The sequence below is a fragment of the Leucoraja erinacea genome, chromosome 34 (assembly GCF_028641065.1).
Source record: "Leucoraja erinacea ecotype New England chromosome 34, Leri_hhj_1, whole genome shotgun sequence".
In the NCBI taxonomy this organism is placed as follows: domain Eukaryota; kingdom Metazoa; phylum Chordata; class Chondrichthyes; order Rajiformes; family Rajidae; genus Leucoraja; species Leucoraja erinaceus.
Window position 1 is genome coordinate 5378839 of NC_073410.1, and position 18732 is coordinate 5397570.

Consider the following 18732-nt stretch of genomic DNA (forward strand, 5'->3'; position numbering starts at 1 on the left):
CCAGGAGCCTCCAGGAACCCCACAGAAACCTTGGGTGGGGCACAAAGTCTCGGTTTCCGTTCAGGTTTCCTAAGTGGGACAGGGGCAATACAGCCAACAATGTGCTTTTGAAGTGTTGTACCATTATGACATAGGAAACATGGAAAAACAATTTGAACACAGCAAACTCCCACTAACAGCAATACAATAAAGCTCAGGTTAACTGTTTTATCGAAATATTAATTGAGAGAGAATTATTGATCTAATGCTTGGAATGGCAATGGTTGGAATGTTGGACACCTGAGCACACAAGTCTGGAAAGTCTATACCTGAAAGTAAAAATGTTGGAAACACCAGCAGGACAGGCAGAAAATATAGCTGCTCTACATCGGTGAGACCAAGTGTAGGCTTGGCGATCGCTTCGCCCAACACCTCCGCTCGGTTCGCAATAACCAACCTGATCTCAGCACTTCAACTCCCCCTCCCATTCCGAATCCGACCTTTCTGTCCTGGGCCTACTCCATGGCCAGAGTGAGGACCACTGTAAATTGGAGGACCTTGCACCCCAGCGGTATGAACATTGACTTCTCTAATTTCAGGTAGTCCTTACTTTCTCCTCCCCTTCTCAGCTCTCCCTCAGTCCACTGGCTCCATCTCTTCCTATCTTTCTCTCTAAATCTTTCTCTTCCCTTTCACCACTCCTTTGCCTTTTGAGGTGCTCCATAAAAAGTCCACTTTTCTGATCAAGCTTTTGCTGATATCTCCAAATATCTCCCAAGGAGATGCAACATCAAACGTTGAAGAAGGGTCTCGATCCGAAATGTCTCCCATTCCTTCTCTCGAGAGATGCTGTCCGTCCCAGAATGTTGTGCCTATCAAACATTGTTCATCTGGTTATGATAAGAGCAGGATGTAAGCGAGGGTAGACACAAATTGCTACAGAAACTCAGCAGGACAGGCAACATCTCTGGTGAGAGGGAATGTGTGAGGTTTCAGGTCGAGACCCTTTTTCAGGCTGATGTCAGGGGAGTGGGCGGGACAGAGATAGAATGTAGTCGGAGACAGTAAGACTGATGGGGGAACGGGGAAGGGGAAGGGTATGGAGAGAGAAGGAAAGCAAGGGCTATTTGACGTTTGGGAAGTCAATGTACATAACGCTGGGGTGTAAGCTACCCGAACGAAATATGAGGTGCTGTTCCTCCAAGTTGCGCTGGGCCTCACTCAGACAATGGAGGAGGCCCAGGACAGAAAGGTCAAATTGGGAATTCTGATTTAAACCAGCATCTGCCGTTCTTTCCTACTGCTTAAGTGAGGGCTGTTGTAATTCTCCAGGTTGATTAATTTTTTATACCTTATTTTGATGAAGATTGTACACTGGAGGAAACAGCTGCACGCCTGTAAAATTACTAAATAGAAAGATAATCAAATAATAATCATTAGCGCAGCAGGGCAGGCCTGCTGTTTGCCGTATGTGGCTTCCCATCAACCGACGGGTTACTCTCTGCTCATTTCAGACAGAAGCAGTAATTTTCTAAGCCACACCAACCTCAGAAGTTCCAAGTGGTAAAGCTCTCTGATGGAAAAAGCATTTTAGCATGAGCACTGATGGAGCCATTATGTAGGAAAAAAACATTCTCACTTCTCTTTCCCCTCCCCCCTGCACTCTTCCACCTATATTCCTCCTTCTGCCTTCACATTTCACTCCTCTTTTCTCCTCATCCGCCACCCTTTCATCCCCTTATCATTTACTCTGCCCACGTGCCAATCAATCCCTCATATGAATCCACCTATCGCTTGCCAGGTTTTGTCTTGTCCCGACCTCTCTTCCCAGGATTCTCCCCTCTCTACCGTCAGTCTGAAGAAGGCTCCCGACCCAAAGGGTTGTCTGTCCATTCCCTCCACAGATGTTCCTTGATCCAGTGTGTTCCTCCAGCACTTTTTATTTTGTTCAAGATTCCAACATCTGCGGTTCCTTGTGCCTCCATAAGTAATTATTTCTTGCAGCTTTTAAGAAGGAACTGCAGATGCTGAAAAACCGAAGGTAGACAAAAATGCTGGAGAAATTCAGCGGGTGCAGCAGCATCTATGTAGCGAAGGAAATAGGCAACGTTTTGGGCCGAAACCCATCTTGCAGTTGCCCCTTGTTCATTACCTCCACCCAAGCCTTCTCAATAATTCTTAAACTTGTGGCATTTGTGCTGTACAAGACACCTTAAAACTAGTGTTTAAGAGGTTGCTGAATCATCAGACAAACTGCACCTTCAACAGTGCAGTGCTGGGCCCACATTGTCTGGAGCCAGGTGATATTATCAGCCTGATAGTATGGGTTCAACTGGAGCCGAAAACGTGACTCTGTCCCTCCCCACCCTAGTTCTCTGACTAGTTTCACTGTCCTCCTGATTAATTGCACAATTTGTGTGCCTTATTGTCACCTTCCCTTCAACAACAAACTATTCTAAACCCTTCATATCTGTCTGAAGAAGGGTTTCGGCCCGAAACGTCGCCATTTCCTTCGCTCCATAGATGCTGCTGCACCCGCTGAGTTTCTCCAGCAGTTTTGTGTACCTTTTATCCTTAAACATTGTCTGCTTTGATCTGTCATTTTCACACCTTACGATATGATACGATAGAACTTTATTCATCCCAGGAGGGAAATTGATCTGCCAACAGTCGTAAAAACATAAAATAAATGAAACATGAAATTAAAGTGACGAGTGGAAAGGATTGGGGATGTGCAAAGATTGGGGATGGGGGGGGGGGGGGGTGGGTAGGGGGGTTGAGGGGAGTCGGTCTCAGTCTACCCCACGACAGAAGGGGGCGGAGTTGTATAGTTTGATAGCCACAGGGAAGACCCCTTGCATACCCTTTCATATCTCTAGTTTCCCTCTACCCTGACTCTAAGTCTGAAAAAGGGTCTCGACCTGAAACATCACCCATTCCTTCTTTCCAGAGATGCTGCCTGTCCCGCTGAGTTGCTCCAGCATTTAGTGTCGATCTTCAGTGTAAACCAGCATCTGCAGTTCCTCCCTACCTTGCACCTTGCACCTTGTACCTTGCACCTTGTACATCACGAAGCGTCCACCAGGGACTAAACTGGAAGTTGGACAAGTTTATACTGGACAATTTTTACAATTACCAGGCCAATTAACCTACAAACCTATACGTCTTTGGAATGTGGGAGGAAACCGAAGATCTCGGGGAAAGCCCACGCATGCCACGGGGAGAATGTACAAACTCCGTACAGACAGCACCCGTGGTCGGGATCGAACCCGGGTATCCGACGCTGCATTTTGCTGTAATGTTAAGCAGTAGGATAATGATCCAAAGTACAGGGCCATCCTCTAGTGCACTTAAAAGATAGCCTCAACCTTCACAGTCAGCACCTCACACTAATAGTATTACAAGAACATTCCTTACACTTCGAGTTGTACTTTAGCAATACATTCCGACGATAAATTACATAGCTCTGCATTTTCCTGACAACTTTATTAACACTTAAAGATAATTTATGGAATATTTAACCTAGTGGCAATTTTATTTCCCACTTAATCTGCATAATGTTAAGTTTTTTCAAATATTTTGCACCTAAAATTGATATAAACAGGTATGATGCTGCTGCATACGCAGGAAGAAATGAACAATGTTAATGGTGTGGATTAATGTGCGAGGATATTAAATAGGAAAAGAATTATATTTCAGGTGCACCCAAAGACAAGACAATCTATCTCATTCATGGAGCAAATAGTTTGCCGTCGTAGAGTAGTTTGCAATTTTACTACCAAGGGAATTTCTTTGTGCGGAAAATAAACTGAAGTACTTGGGGCTCGCAAATCAAGCACAGTTATTGTCATAATTCCAAATAAAAAAAGGAAATTCTGAACATCCATCATGATCTTTAAAAAGAAAAGCATTTCTGTCGGGCATCCTTTGTGAATATTGCCAACGGTTCACGGTTAAAATAGGGTTCCTGAATGCGACAAATCATTTTCTCATCATGATTTTGCTACTGAAATCCTTTGTAGAGCCTACACAAATGATTATGGCGGTAATTTTATTTGAATAATTTTAAAACACAACGCCGACAAGCCATTTAAATCAGGTGCATCTGCATGAAAAACTAGTTTAGATGATAACTTATTTCACATCAGCAGATATTTAGCAGTGCTAATGAATATGGTTTGTAGGACATTCATAAATCTTGCCCTAAATGCTGCTCCCTCCCTTCCGGTCTAAGCAATATAGAGTTTAGAGAGACAGCATGAAAACAGGCCCTTTGGCCTCTGAGTCCATGCCGATCATCAATCAGCTAATCACAATAGTTCTATGTCATCCCATCTTCTCATCCACTCCCTACACACAAGAGACAATATACAAATGCCAATTAACCTACAAGCCCGCACGTCTTTGGGATGTGGGACCAAACCAATGCATCTGGAGGAAACCCTCGCGGTCATAGGGAGAAAGTGTAAACTCCACACAGTGAGCTCCTGAGGTTAGGATCGAGCCCAGTTTTCTGGTTCTGCTGAGGCATAAGCTCTACCAGCTACGCCTCTGTGCAATTCATCTAATTTTACAAAAGGACCTGGATCGATTCAGGAAGTGGGCCAAGGAATGGCAGATGGAGTTTAACACTGACAAACATGGATATTTTTGTGTCAAACTAGGGCAAGACTTACACAGTGAGTGGTGGGGGGCAATGTTCTAGAGCATGGCGTACAAGTTTCTGAAAGTGGCGACACAGGTAGACAGGGTGGTGAAGAAGGCATTTGGCCTGTTTATCTTCATCGGCAGGGGTAATCACTCCAGAAGTTGTGACATCATGCTACAGCGTAGAAGACATTGATGAGACCACATTTGGAGTAACATGTGCAGTTCCTGTTACCCAGCTATAGGAATGTTGCATTAATCTGGAATAACCACATCCCATGAAGTCCATTGACTTCAGTTCAACCAGACCTTCTTAATGCCAAACACCTTCAGATGCAACCTTAATGTCCATGGCTGTTACCCTCATCTCATTCAATAAACAATACATTTCTACTACAGTTTCTACATTTCTATAACATAGTTCAAAACATAAAATGCTGGTAGGACTCAGCGGGTCAGGGAACATTAGTGGGGGGAATGAATAAGCGACATTTCAGATCGAGACCCATTTTCAGTCTGTACCGCTGCCTGGCCTGCTGAGTTCCTCCAGCACTTTGTGTTTTGATCTCCATTCCAGCATCTGCGTTTCCTTGTTCCCACACCTCTGTGGCCAATTTATGGTAAATTTCCACCAAGTTATTTTCATGATAGGATGGGGGCAATGATCCAACCTTGTTTTCTCACATTCATTGCAAACATTAACACTCGGGGAAATGTCCAGTTACCGTGACAAGCTTAAAAGATTAGAATGCACTGGTCCATTGATTTTAGCGTTGCATTCACGATATTCAGTGCATTTGATCTGTCTTGAAATATCCTCTAGAATCTGCTACTGGTTAATAGCCCATGTGTGAAAATGCTAGCAAAACCAAGCGTTCATAATAAAGGCTGCCTAATGAAGACGGGATTTCTGTTGCCTGACTTTTTAGTCCTCTATGTGTAAGAAGGAACTGCAGATGCTGGTTTAAACTGAAGATAGACACAAAAAGCTGGAGTAACTCAGCGGGATAGGCAGCATCTCTGGAGAAAAGGAATGGGTGACGTGTCTCAACCCGAAACATCACCCATTCCTTCTCTCCAGAGATGCTGCCTGTCCGGCTGAGTGACTTCAGCTTTTTGTGCCCATTCTTAGTCCTCTGGCCTGTTGTTCCATCACCCATACCTTTGCTGCTCCCATCCTCCTTCTTGTTGTCTACCAAATCCTCCTCTGTGTCCCTAACGTCTAAAGAAGATTCTCGACCTGAAACATCACCCATTCCTTCTCTCCGGAGAAGCTGCCTGTCCCGCTGAGTTACTCCAGCTCTTTTTGTCTATCTCTGTAGGATGTATTAATTGGTTAGATGAGGAACAGTGGAAAATAGGTGGAAAATAAACACCAGCAGAGACAGATGGGCCAAATGGTCTATGTCAGAACACCAATTAGCAAGCAATACAATGTGTGTCAGTCACATCAATGAATTAAGCATTCTCGTCCACTGCACACACTGTTTATGAGCTATCTGTTTCATAAGTATGCATGCTTTATGAATGCCCAATTAAAAAGCCATGGCAGAAGAACTAGAGGGTTGAATGCTTTAATAAATATGATTTATGACAAACAAAATTGGGCCTATATTTTGTCTGAGTACCACATTTCAGGCCAATTTAGTAATTGCTCCATGCCTGCCTTTCTACATCGGTCACCAATGCTCCCGTTTGTCCCTCTTGAGTCGAATGACATTAACTCTTTGATCTCGCCATCTCTGCGGCACTTGGACTCATGATTGAGGACCTGCCTTTAGCAAACTTGCATTGTCAGGAGAGTCACGACCTTACATGTTTTGTCTAGGTGTACTCTTACGAGTGCCTGACTATGCTATTTCTCACTGCTTAAGACTTTAGCACCTGAGTTGAAAAAGTGTCAGCTCAAGTTAAATTCCATGGCCCTTCCTCCCGTGCTAGAGATGCCTTTTTGGTCTAAGGTGGATGTAAAGGATTTGATGTCACTATTTTTATAAGGAGTAATGGAAATTTCTCCAAGTCAAGATCTCAATGCCTCAACCAACTTTGCTAAAACTGATTATTTGCTTATTATCATGTTTTTTTGTGTGGGATCTTGCACGAATTGTCAACAGTATTTCCAACATTGCAACAGTGACCGCACTTCAGAGTAGGCATTTCTGCCTGCAGAGGGTAGTGAATTCTTGGAATTCCCCCACCCCTGTGGTGCAGCTGGTCGAGCCGCTGCCTCGAAGCTTCAAATACCCGGGTTCAATCCTGAGCTCAGGTGCTGTCTGTGTGGAGTTTTTGCGTTCTTCCTGTGATCATGTGGGTTTCCTCCAGGTGCTCTGGTTTCATCCCATATCCAAAAACAAGCAGATTTGTAGGTTAATTGGCCTCTGGAAATGGATTTAATAAGGGAAACCAAATCCATTGTAAAGCTCCCTGGATTCCCACATTGACAGAGTTCCCCGATTATTGGATGGTGATACTTCATCCAACTTTTAATTCACTTTTTTTCACAGAGGCCACACCAGTGAATAAAACCTTCAGTGAATTAGATGAGTCTAGAAAGAGTGCAGAGAACCAACCCCAGTAAGTTTAAGGGGAGAGGGCTCAAAGTGCTGGAATAACTCAGCAGGTCAGGCAGCGTCTTTGGAGAACATGTGTTGGTGACTTTCAGGTCCTTCTTCAGATGAGTCTCAAACTGAAACAACACCGATCCATGTTTTCCAGAGATGCTGCCTGACCTGCTGAGTTACTCCAGCACTTTGTGTCCTGTTGTATAGTAGCCAGCATTTCCTGTCCTTTTTTCTAAGTTTAAAGGGAGCACTAGAAACTGGGCACTGGTGAGTTTTGTTCGTGGGAACAGGGTCCCAGTGAGTTTATAGGAATTAGGAATTCAACCTGTTATTCAATATGTTATTTGCATTTTATCATTTTATTTATTCATGTGTGTATATATTTATATTATAGTATATGGACACACTGATCTGTTTTGTAGTCAATGCCTACTATGTTCTGTGTGCTGAAGCAAAGCAAGAATTTCATTGTCCTATCAGGGACACATGACAATAAACTCACTTGAACTTGAACCCAGTTCTCATGTGGAATACAGTCTTTGATTGGATTTCCCTTCTACAAGAGGTTAGAAAGTTTCCACTAAGAGGCTAGTGGAATCAAGGGATATGGGGGGAAGGCAGGCACGGGTTATTGATTGGGGACGATCAGCCATGATCACAATGAATAGCGGTGCTGGCTCAAAGGGCCGAATGGCTTCCTCCTGCACCTATTTTCTATGTTTCTATGTTTCTAGAGGAACTGAGCCCCAATGGGGTGATAAAGCTGGAAACAGAATCTCATTGAGCTTATAAGAGGTATGGGAGCAGGGAGCCAGTGCATTTACAGGGAGCATGAGGGATCCCATGAGCCAGGTGTCAATCTATCAGGATTCGCTGGCAATCGGATAGCAAGTTATTGGATTTTGGCTGTAATTGGATATTTTTCCTGCTGATCCATCCAAGTGCAGTAAATCACTCACACATCACTCACACAGGAGTGTGTGCACAGGTTGTACTTATTCTTAACCCACTGCATGTAGCGCACTCTCAGCCACAGGGCCGTCCAGGTGCCAGAGTCGCCGCTGAGGCTGACAGGTAAACATTGACGCATCATTAAGAAACCATTAACTTTGACAAGAGATCAATGGACGATGAGTACAAGTGTGGCTCCTTCTCTGGAGGAGGATGTACAGGCGATGACACGGCTGTGTAAAGAGGAACTGTTTTCATCAAGGTGTATTTCAATGGATTGTAGAACAGTGCAGCAGAGAGGGCCAGTTGGCCATTAATCCCTTTGCTGGCTCATGGGTCAATTTGTCCAATTTGTCCCAGAGTGACCAGTTGTAAATGGAGGCACAAAGCCTGGTACAATTTAATTGTAACAACATTTAGTAATGCAGCCAGAGTGAATTGTTATGGGACTTGCATATAGTCCTTTTTTTCATATATCTCGAATTTAATAATAATAATAATAATAATAATAATAATAATAATAATAATAATAATGCATTTTATTTGCTGGTGCCTTTCTGGACACCCAAGGCCACCTTACAGGACATAAAATCACAATACATTTATCAATATTAAAATCGTTGATTAAAAACAAAAAACAAAAAAAACAAAAAATACACCAAACATTTTAAGTCATTAAAATCAGGGTGAACATGGTGGAGTGGAGAATAAAGTCCGAGTGTTATTTTCACTGTTGTTGATGATGTTGGAGTATTAGGATTTAGCAGCAGTCAGGGCATTTTTATAGGAGAGAAGATGATCTGTATGCATTTGGTGATGAATAGTTAGTCCAGTTTTCTTTGTAAGTCTCTCCAGACACCGGCCCACCATTTTCATATGGCGGAGTTCAGGAGTGTACCACGGAGATGACCTGCTAAAAGAGACTGTACGGTCTCTTAATATTTGCTTCCTAATATCCCTTTTGAGCCTACTTGCATTACCTTTTATAGTAACTAATGGGCGCACAGTGGCGCAGCTGGTAGAACTACTGTCTCATAGCCCCAGAGGCCCAATTCAATCCTAATCTTGGGTTCTATCGGTGTGGAAATTGCATGTTCTCTCTGGATCCACGTAGGTTTTCTCCTATTTCCTCACACATCCCAAAGATGTTCTGGTTTTAAGGTTAATTTGTCTCTATAAATTGCACCTATGTGTTGGGACAGGCGGCATCTCTGGAGAGAAGGAATGGATGAAGTTTTGGGTCGAGACCCTTCTTCAGACATCTTCATTCTGAAGAAAGGTCTCGCCCCGAAACATCACCCATTCCTTCTCTCCAGAGATGCTGTATGTCCTGTAGAGCCACTCCAGCATTTTGTGTGTAAATCTGGTGTAAACCAGCATCTGCAGTGCCTTTCTACACCCATGGATGAGAGTGGTATAATATATAGCGTGAACTAGCGTGAACAGGTGATTGATGGTTGGTGTTGATGTGGCCCGCTGAGGGACATGTCTTCATGCTGTATCTCTGAACTGAAGCAGCTCATTCCATGTCACTGCTCACTGTGGGGGTATCTTCACCTGACGTTTTGTAGTGTCTCAAGAAAGCACCCACAACCTTCTCAAGTGCAGTCGGGAATAGAGAACAAAGACTGGCCCACATGTCACATATAAATTAAAAGGCATTGCCTAGGCAACAGCCTCTGTGTGTTCTTCAAATCCATTGCCTCTGAAAGATAGAGAGAGATGCTGTAGGATTTTCTTGTCAACCTTTGAAAAGAAAAAATATTTGCTCAACTTGATTGCTATGATATCGCTCAGATGATTGCTTCCCATTCATCTGATTTGGTTATCCAGATATTCTCAATCTTAAACTAATTCCAAGTCTCAGATAATTGAAGGACGGCCCCCTTCTCTCGCCCCTCATCCTATCCCACCCCTGTCTCCGTACACTTCCCCGACAATGCACGGACATCTTCATTACTGAGCCGTGCCCAAGGCAACCAGCAAGGAGTATGTGACGTGCTAATGTCTTTTATTTTTACTGCAGTTACATAATGTAAAAAATGAATTGAACATTAATGTTTTCCACGGCTTTCTTGCAGTGCAGCTGCAACTGCCCACTCGATCAAAGGAAAATGGCAAACAAAAACACTTTAGGGAAGAAAGTTTAGCATTTACATGCCACTCCACATAACCCCAGGACCATCCACGCTCATCAGGCTATATTTGATTTAACATACCAAGCAATCATAAACAGGAACAATATTGACCCGATAATCAGTGGCATTTAAGAGGCTTTCAGAGATGCAGATGGATTTGCAGAGAATGGTGGGATATGGATTACCTGCAGGCAGATAAGAGTTAGTCTTGGCATCATGTTCAACTCAGGAATTGTGAGCCGAAGGGCCTATTGCTGTGCTGTACTCTTCCCATGTTTTATAATCTATTTTGTTGTGCTGTCAGTCGCAGGATATAAATAAATTAGCGCCCCAGGGAAAAGTCACCTGTTCTTCTTTGAATTGTTTCAAGGGATATTTTTTAAGGGTTAATGTTTCATCTGATGGCATCACCTTGCAGTATTCCCCTAGGATTTCCATTGGAACTCAAACCAGAAAATGCTGCAAATACCGAGAGATCGCCTGGCCCTTCTTCAAGTAGTGCAGTGACCTCTTTGACATTCACAACATATTCTGCAACAATGACATGTTAAGCTAGGATACGTTGGAAATAGGATGCAGAGTGAGCTAACAGGCTGCAGCTTCCCTTATTTAGTAGATACTTGTAGCATAGGTGGTGAGGGCAGGTATTGAGGGGGGTTGTTCTGGGATGCCAGAACCAGTGGTTGATGCTTCCCAAGGTGTCGTGGTCCGAACCAGTGAAGGGAAGTGCCCACTGGATAACCCCAATGATATACGTGCATCTACATGATTAGTTTTTGATTTTTTTAAAGAGTTAGTGAATATACGGGTAGCTGTTTTTTTGCATAGTTATTTATTATATGTTGGTATATTTAGTTAGATAATACTTTGGCTTTGGGCTTGGTTTTCTCAGTTGAGCGCTTATCCTGGAGTTACAGCACAAGTATTTTGTGTTTTATTTGCAATTTACCTCTCAACTAATTTTTAGTCCATGCTAAACTATTACTCCAGCTCCCATGTGGTTTAATTTTGTACACTAATCTTTGATGGGGGACTTTGACGGGGGGGTGGGGGGGGGGGCTACAGCCTCAAATAAACTCTGAACTGCATCAACTATTATTATTATTATTATTATTATTGCACTATTGTTTGTTTTTTGAGTATGTGTATATATTAATATATATTTCTGTATGTGTATATATGTATGTATATATGTATGCGTGTGTGTGTGTGTGTGTATATATATGTGTGTGTGTGTATATATACATGTATGTACTTGTGAGTATGAGTATATATACACGCAACGTTTTTTTCTCTCTCGTTTATCATATTGTTTACAGTATATACTAAGTTTCCATATTCTGTTGTGCTGCAACAAGTAAGAATGTTATTGTTCTATCTTGGACATGACAATAAAACACTCTTGACTCTTATTAGTGGTCTTCTGAAAATCCAGATAGGTAGGTAGTATTGATGAGAAGACATAAAGGACTGGCTTGGCACTGCACTTTTGTCAGGACTGAATGTAAACCTAAATCCTTCAAATTCACAGGCATGCCACTGGAAAGTAAGAGTGATGTTAAACCTATCTACATGCTGAGCACTCATAAAACCTCTTCATCTAACAGTGTGCATAATATTGACATGATTAGATAAAATCAACATGGATTTATGAAAGCGGAATTGTGTTTGCCTTGTCTATTGGAGTCTTTGAGGGGATAACTGGAGGAGCAAGTCAGGGAGAACCAGGGGATATGATGCCTTTGGATTTTCAGAAGATCATTAATAACGTCACAAATCAAACGTTCGTATACAGAATTAAATCACATGGGACCTGGGATAATATATTCGCACAGATTAAAAATTAGTTGACAGGCAAAAAATGGAGAGCTACAATAAATGAGTTGTTTCCCAAGAGGCAGTCAGTGACTGGTGGGGTACCACAGGGATTAGTGTTTGGATCCTAACTATTCACAAAATCTGTCCATGACTTGGATGAGGGAACCATTTATAATTTATAACATTCTGTTTCTCATGACATGAAACGTGTTGAGGTTGCGAGTTTTAAGGAGCAAGCAAATAGCCTGCGAGGCAACATCGACACATTGAATGGGTAAATACATGGTGGATGCTTTATAATGTAGATATGTGCAAAGTTAGCCACTTGGCAGGATAAGCAGAAAGGCAGAATATTATTTAAAACAGTGATAGATTTGGAAATATTGATGCATAAAGATTTCTCGTTAGTAGGGGGTTGGAAATAACACTAGTCACATAAGATCATAAGGAATATGAATTAGGCCATTCGGCCCATCAAGTCTACTCCGTCATTCAATCATGGCTAATCTATCCTACCCTCCTAACCGCATTCACCTGCCTTCTCCCCATAACCTCTGACACCTGTACCAATCAAGAATCTATCGATCTCCGCCTTAAAAATATCCATTGACTTGGCCTCCACAGCCTTCTGTGGCAAAGAATTCCACGGATTCACTGCCCTCACTAATTCACTAAAGAAATTTCACCTCATCTACTTCCTAAAAGAATGTCCTTTAATTCTGAGGCTATGATCTCGGGTACCACATATTGGTACTAAAACCTACTTTCAAAAAGCCAACGCATGCTAGGATCAAGGGTAACTAGAGTGTTTTATGCCCATGTACGTTTCGACATTGAGATACTTTTACCATCCGCTAGGTCACTGATAAAAAGAACTTGGGCAAATTATTTTGTGCATATCGTCATGGAGACTGGGGCCAACATACAGGAACTCCTCCAGTACCACTTCCTGTCTGTGCTGCCTCACATCCTCTGGTGTTCGTTCCTACCGCAGGGTGAATGATGTCATCCTCTCCGGACCCACCCCCCACACTTGCATCTTGCAGAAAGGGGAAGTGCCGACGTCAACAGCATCCACCCCTGCCTACATCACGGGCTTGTTCCAGTGCGGTCATTTCCTGTGACTAGGCTTACATCCATTCTGAGTAATGACTTGAGTGTGTGCTGCAGGACTAACTTTAGAGCAGCCAAAGGCTTGGGGCAATGCTGCAATCAGATTGATTGAACGAATTGACTGAAAGACGCATGGAAACTTCAGCCCACCACATCAACGTCGACCATCAATCACCCGTTCACACGAGTTCTCTGTTATCCCAATTTCACATCCACCACCCTACACATTAAGGGCAATTGACAGCAGCCAATTAACCCACAAACTGAACATCTTTGGGTTGTGAGAGGAAACCGGAACGCACGGATAAACCCACGCGGTCATAAGGAGAATGTGCAAACTCCACACAGACAGCACCCGAGGTCGGGAACGAACCCGAGTCACTGATGCTGTGAGGCAGCAGCTCTACCAGCTGCGCCACTATGCCACGCTTGGGGGTCTTGGTACTTCTTCTTGCGTAGGGCGTGCACAGCCTAAAGTTGTAGGACAACTTGTTCTATTTGATTGTGCACGCCGGGTTGATTGCATTCGTCGAAACAGGGCGGACCACGTGAAGGTTGCAATCTTCCACCCGGGGTCTTGGTACACAGTAGTAAAGAACCAGTCCTTAAATCCTAGTGCACCCATGTAGAAGCTCGATAATGTAACAGTTGATGCATTGTTTGTGGTGGGTGGTAGTCACTGTTCATGGAATCATCGAATTATACCGCACAGACTTGCTTTTTTCAGCCCTCCTTGTTCATTGCAACTGCAATGCCTATGAATACCAATCTCATCTGTCCGCGTCCAGCCTGTATTCCTCACCACCAAGAATGAACGTACAATTTAGCAGCTCTGAAAATTACACCATCATGAGACGGGACAGCTCTTGACACAGCTCTCTTAATCCTGGCCCCTCTCCATTAATAATCCAATGGTCCTCCGATTAAGCAATCCGAGATTCCTGCCAGTCAGATCTTGGGTGTTCAGCAAACTAAGACTTTGCTGTTACTCGGGATGAGTCCAGGACTAGCCAATGCGATCAGGCTCATCGGGAGCGATGGGTGTTACCAGGTTACCCAGCCTAAAAATCCCCATGCAGGTAAACCACGGATCGCCAGTGCCTTCAAGGCTGATTATGTCTTTGGTCACCTGTAGTATCATCTCTATATGTGTTCGGGGGTTAGTTCCCATCTGATAACCATTCTATGAAACTAATTAGGAGGCTTTTACAGTGTTATAAAACTCCATGTTGGTGGAGTAGGTTGGTTGGTGGAGATGGTCCTGACCATCTACCCCATCAAGACAGTTGTGGAATGAAAATTCAGTCAATCAAAAAATTGGAATAAAAATCTTTATTCTCAGTGAGGGTGACCATGAAACTGTTGTATTTCTCTGAAATAAATGAATGAGTAACAGTTAAAATATAAAAATATTGAAAAAATATATATATATAAAATATAGAAACTGTTGGAGATACTTAGCAAGTTAAACAGCATCAATGATGAGGAAAAATGGTTAGTTAACCTACCGACCCACATGTCCTTGGGATGTGGGAGGAAAACAGAACATCAAGAGAAAACCCAGGACTACATGCAAAGTCAATGTAGTTGGCACCAGTGGTCAGGATTGAACCAGTGCTGTGAGGCAACAACTCTACCAGCCGTGCCACTGTGCCTCCCTGTAGGGTCACTTATGGATGCAACACAGGAACCTATGGGGAGATTACCAGTCCACATGGCCATCATTATTTAGCCTCCCCACACTTACACACGCACCATTCACAGGGGAAATAGGTCATAGATGGTAGATCTGTGCAGATACCAAAGGCAGATGGGGGAGAATGAGCCTCACTGTGCGAGAGGTAGTGGGCAGGCTGAGGAGTCAGTGGGCAGGGGCCATGACAGCAGATCATAGCGAGGTGTGGTCACGGTGGAAATTTTCAATAGTTAAGTTCAGAGTGGGCGGAGGTTGAATCACAAGGGAATTAAAACTGTGGACAGCAGGGTGTAAGCACAGCCACTGGGAATCCCTGCTGTCAACAACTGCTTCCTGTCACCTACACTCAGTGGCAGCCTATGTTAATAATCATTCCTTGGGCTGGTAACCTGCACCCCAGGTGTCAATTGAAAGAGATACTGCTAGTTTATTTAGTGCTGATTGCCTCTGCTGCAATGCGGTGACTCTGATTAGAAGAATGTTTTGCATTTACGTAGCATCTTTTGCATCCCTTTTAGGACATCCCAAATTGCTTTACAGCCAATGAAGTAATCTTCAAGAGCGCCACTATGCCACGCTTGGGGGTCTTGGTACTTCTTCTTGCGTAGGGCGTGCACAGCCTAAAGTTGTAGGACAACTTGTTCTAATTGATTGTGCACGCCGGGTTGACTGCATTCGTCGAAACAGGGCGGACCACGTGAAGGTTGCAATCTCCCACCCGGGGTCTTGGTACACAGTAGTAAAGAACCAGTCCTTAAATCCTAGTGCACCCATGTAGAAGCTCGATAATGTAACAGTTGATGCATTGTTTGTGGTGGGTGGTAGTCACTGTTCATGGAATCATCGAAAATTCAGTCAATCAAAAAATTGGAATAAAAATCTTTATTCTCAGTGAGGGTGACCTTGAAACTGTTGTATTTCTCTGAAATAAATGAATGAGTAACAGTTAAAATATAGAAATATTGAAAAAAAATATATATATAAAATGTAGAAACTGTTGGAGATACTTAGCAAGTTAAACAGCATCAATGATGAGGAAAAATGGTTAGTTAACCTACCTACCCACATGTCCTTGGGATGTGGGAGGAAAACAGAACATCAAGAGAAAACCCAGGAACACATGCAAAGTCAATGTAGTTGGCACCAGTGGTCAGGATTGAACCAGTGCTGTGAGGCAACAACTCTACCAGCCGTGTCACTGTGCCTCCCTGTAGGGTCACTTATGGATGCAACACAGAAACCTATGGGGAGATTACCAGTCCACATGGCCATCATTATTTAGCCTCCCCACACTTACACACACACCATTCACAGGGGAAATAGGTCATAGATGGTAGATCTGTGCAGATACAAAAGGCAGATGGGGGAGAATGAGCCTCACTGTGCGAGAGGCAGTGGGCAGGCTGAGTAGTCAGTGGGCAGGGGCTATGACAGCAGATCATAGCGAGGTGTGGTCACGGTGGAAATTTTCAATAGTTACGTTCAGAGTGGGCGGAGGTTGAATCACAAGGGAATTAATACTGTGGACAGCAGCACAGCCACTGGGAATCCCTGCTGTCAACAACTGCTTCCTGTCACCTACACTCAGTGGCAACCTATGTTAATAATCATTCCTTGGGCTGGTAACCTGCACCCCAGGTGTCAATTGAAAGAGATACTGCTAGTTTATTTAGTGCTGATTGCCTCTCCTGCAATGCGGTGACTCTGATTAGAAGAATGTTTTGCATTTACGTAGCATCTTTTGCATCCCTTTTAGGACATCCCAAATTGCTTTACAGCCAATGAAGTAATCTTCAAGTATAATGTAGGGGGTGCAATCATTTATAAACTTCACAGAGCTACATATTGCTAATCTGATTGGACTCTGTTATAAGCCCATGTCCCACTGTACGAGTTCATTCAAGAGATCTCCCGAGTTTGCCCTGATTCGAACTCGGAGATTTACGGTAATGGCCGCTCGTACGTACTGGGGGTTCTTGTGGACATTTTTCAACATGTTGAAAAATCTTCACGAGTCTTCCCGAGCTTACCGTGTTTCCAGAGAACCTGCCGTTAGCGTTACGAGCTGCTAAGAGACGTCCCGAGCTCCGATGTACCCGCTACGTATATTCTACGTGCCTACCACGAGTATGATTTATTTTTTTAATCGGGAGAGCACCTGAATGAACTCGTACAGTGGGACAGCGCTTTAAGGATATTATCTCACACAGAGAACACTGGCATTTTAGTATTCTTTCCCCTCAGAGAGTTGCGGTGAGAATCAGCCATAATGTTCAAAACTAATATTCATGGATTTAGCTTAATTTAGTTTAGAGATACAGCGTGGACTCAGGCCCTTCAACCCACCCCATCCACACCGACCAGTGATCCCCATACACTAACACTATCCCACACAATCTTTAGTGTACAACATACAAACCTATATGTCTTTGGAGCATGGGAGGAAAGCGGAGCACCTGGGGAAAACCCAAGCGGTCATGGGGAGGACGTACAAACTCCACACAGACAGCACCCAAAGTCAGGATTGAACCCGGGTCTTTGGCGCTGTAAGGCAACAACTCTGCCATTGCACCACCATGCTGCACTCTTTCTTTTGATGGATAAGAATGAAAGGTGTCAAGCCAAGTAAATGGTGTTAAGGTGGAGATGGGGCACAATCTTATTGAATGGTGGAACAAACTTGAATGGATGAACGGGGATACATATACTGGAATCTTTAGCAAAACACAATGTGCTAGAGTAGGTCAACAGGTCAGGCGGCATCTCTGGAGGGGATAGACAGATGAGCTCTTGAGTCAGAACTCTTCTTCAGACTGATTGGCGTTCTTCTGTTTCAGTGTACTTCAATTGAGAGAAAGCTACTTCCACTTCATCAGCACCGGATGTTTCTGGTCACATTTGCTTAATTTCTCAACTTGCCCATAAAATTGTCAGCCGTGGGAAACGGGAGTTTTTCTCTCGTGCTTCATGTCAGGAACGTTAGAAATATTGGTTGCCAACTCTGGAGGTTTCATCATATGCCATGAGACCCTGCCTCCAGCTGTATTTTGTTTAATTCCTTCACAATTCTTCTGGAGAGAGTTGCAGAGAGCAGCGTCCTGAAGGTTAGGCCCCGGAGACTCGGGGCCAAGTCTGATTGGATTGGCAGCCCCAATGTTAACAATCTATCAACGCTGGGTTTGTGCACACATGGCTCCAATTCAATCCTGTACGTGAAGTGCATTTAAAGAACTAAACTTCTCGAAATACTTTCAATCTATTCCGTCACTCAAGCACAGAGGGAACACCACACTGTTAGTAGGGCTTTCTTATCTGACGTTCAACCCAGCTCCCATCTGCTCCCGTTGTTGGAAGTGAAAAATTCCATGACACTATTCTGAAGAAGACCATTAGATTTCTCTCCAGTGTTCTGACCAATACTTATTCCGACCAATACTTATTCCTCGATTAACATCATCAAGAAGACATCATATCTGCTTGTTAACTGCTAGTGTTCGCTGCTGTTTGCAAATTGCATTTTCTATATTACAAGCATGACCGCACTTAAAAAGGCCAACCTTGGTCTCAAGGCAATGAGGCTGCAGATGATGCCACATTAATGCGTCTTTCTTTTCTTAAAACCCCCCCCCCACAAAGTTCTGGAGTAACTCAGTGGGTGAGGCAGCATCACTGGAGAACATGAAGAGGTGACATTTTGGGTCGGTACCCCAAGAGGGGTTGCAACCCCCAATGTTATCTATACATGTTCTTTAGAGACACTGCCTGGCCCGCCGACTTCCTCCAGCACTTTGTGTCCTTTTGTGTAAACCAGCATCTGCAGTTCCTTGTT

The 18732-nt window shown here is 43.6% G+C and overlaps 1 protein-coding gene across 1 annotated transcript in view; it reads left to right on the top strand.

The window, feature by feature from the left end:
* LOC129712930 (ras-GEF domain-containing family member 1A-like) overlaps nucleotides 1–18732 on the top strand; it is a 177581-nt gene that overhangs the window by 52026 nt on the left and 106823 nt on the right. The window lies entirely within an intron of this gene.